The following is a 2,500-nucleotide window of genomic DNA, read 5'->3' as shown; positions in this document are numbered from 1 at the left end:
AGTCAGTAGATCATCAAACACACATGTTTCTTGAAGGAGTCAGTAGATCATCAAACACAGATGTTTCTTAAAGGAGTCAGTAGATCATCAAACACAGATGTTTCTTGAAGGAGTCAGTAGATCATCAAACACACATGTTTCTTGAAGGAGTCAGTAGATCATCAAACACAGATGTTTCTTGAAGGAGTCAGTAGATCATCAAACACAGATGTTTCTTGAAGGAGTCAGTAGATCATCAAACACAGATGTTTCTTGAAGGAGTCAGTAGATCATCAAACACAGATGTTTCTTGAAGGAGTCAGTAGATCATCAAACACACATGTTTCTTGAAGGAGTCAGTAGATCATCAAACACAGATGTTTCTTGAAGGAGTCAGTAGATCATCAAACACACATGTTTCTTGAAGGAGTCAGTAGATCATCAAACACAGATGTTTCTTGAAGGAGTCAGTAGATCATCAAACACAGATGTTTCTTGAAGGAGTCAGTAGATCATCAAACACAGATGTTTCTTGAAGGAGTCAGTAGATCATCAAACACAGATGTTTCTTGAAGGAGTCAGTAGATCATCAAACACAGATGTTTCTTGAAGGAGTCAGTAGATCATCAAACACAGATGTTTCTTGAAGGAGTCAGTAGATCATCAAACACACATGTTTCTTGAAGGAGTCAGTAGATCATCAAACACAGATGTTTCTTGAAGGAGTCAGTAGATCATCAAACACACATGTTTCTTGAAGGAGTCAGTAGATCATCAAACACAGATGTTTCTTGAAGGAGTCAGTAGATCATCAAACACAGATGTTTCTTGAAGGAGTCAGTAGATCATCAAACACAGATGTTTCTTGAAGGAGTCAGTAGATCATCAAACACAGATGTTTCTTGAAGGAGTCAGTAGATCATCAAACACAGATGTTTCTTGAAGGAGTCAGTAGATCATCAAACACAGATGTTTCTTGAAGGAGTCAGTAGATCATCAAACACAGATGTTTCTTGAAGGAGTCAGTAGATCATCAAGCGCAAAGAGAGAGAAGATGGTTCCAAAGCTTAAGAGCAACAGCCTGGAATGATTTCTCTCCTCTGGTCCTGAACCGTGTGCGAGGAACCATCAGTAGATTCTGATCCACAGACCTCAGGTTCAGTGTTGAACAAGAGACATGTCTTTATCAAATACAACACCCAGGTTTCTCAGGCTCAGTTTGACAGACTGACTTAAGTCACTCAAGTTCTGACTCAACCCTGGAACCTTATCATCAACAATCACCAGAGTTTCAGTTTTGTCCACATTTAGCTTCAAATCTCTGAATGATTTTACCGAGGGGAATCAAGTACAGCAAAAACAATAAAGGACCCAGAACAGAACCTTGAGGGACTCCACACAACAGATGATTCAGACCTCATTTGATTGACAGATACACTAAAACTGCGCCCAGAAAGGTAAGATGAGAACCATTCTAACACAGACCCAGACAGTCTTCATCCCTCAGTCTTCTTAGCAGGATCTGGTTCAACTGTGTCAAAGGCTGAGGACAGATCCAAGAGAACCAGAACAGTGAATTTACCCGAGTCAGCCGACATCTGAGGTCAGTCGGGTCTAAGCCTGGTTTTTTGAGCAGAGGCTCCACAATGGCATGTTTAAATGCATTGTTAAAAACCCCTGTGGAAAGGGAGAGGTTCACCATATTGGTAACTCAGGGGCCAATTACATCAAATACTTTGATAAAAAGCCTACAAAGAAGGACGTCATCTGAGCAAGAGGAGGGTTTCATCTTGTTCACTAGTGATGAAATATCACCCAAAGATACAGAAGTGAAGGAAGACCAAGAGGAGGAGAGGGGCTCAGAGACAGTAGGGGTTCCAAACAAAGGGGGAGAGATTTTCTCTTTGATCAATTTAATTTTGTCAATGAAAAATCTCAACAATCATTGCTGTCAGCTTCACAGAAGACAGGCGTGATTTGAGGAGCAGGAGACACGAGAGAATTAATCGTGTCAAACAACACTTTGGGGTTTTTCTTATTTGCTGCTACCAGTTTTCTGATGTAATCAGATCTAGCAGTTTCCACCATCTCATTGTAAGAAGACATCAGATCCCTGAGGTGAAGTCTATGCACCTCAAGTTTAGTGAACTTCCAGAGACGCTCAGTCTTTCAACAAAGTCTCTTCAGACTCAGGAGATCTTCATTTGTCCAAGGGCACCGTTCTTTCTGAATTTTCAAGTTCGATTTAACAGGTTTGATCCAGTATTTCAACACAATGATCAGTGAAACAGTGAATCAAACACGTTCAGTCATCAAAGGAAAGACGGTCAAACATAGCAGAAAAACTGTCTGCAGTATCGGCTGAGATGACACGCCTCTGAGACCTAACTTTCAAAGGCTTAGGTTCAGGGATGAAGTCCAGGTTCAACAAGATAATGGTCAGATGGACATCATGTACAGATACATTAGAAATGTTCAGGCCAAGAGTAAAAAGTAACTTTTTGATGAGTGGGTTCAGAAA

At 40.6% G+C, this 2,500-nt stretch overlaps 1 protein-coding gene across 1 annotated transcript in view; it reads left to right on the top strand.

Moving 5' to 3' along the window:
• LOC148057980 (transmembrane ascorbate-dependent reductase CYB561-like) overlaps positions 1 to 2,500 on the top strand; it is a 10,998-nt gene that overhangs the window by 4,223 nt on the left and 4,275 nt on the right. The window lies entirely within an intron of this gene.

Source organism: Callionymus lyra, unplaced genomic scaffold, assembly GCF_982586985.1.
Source record: "Callionymus lyra unplaced genomic scaffold, fCalLyr1.hap1.1 HAP1_SCAFFOLD_243, whole genome shotgun sequence".
Lineage (NCBI taxonomy): Eukaryota > Metazoa > Chordata > Actinopteri > Syngnathiformes > Callionymidae > Callionymus > Callionymus lyra.
Note: the sequence above shows the minus strand (reverse complement) of the source record. Positions and strands in the feature narration are given on the sequence as shown.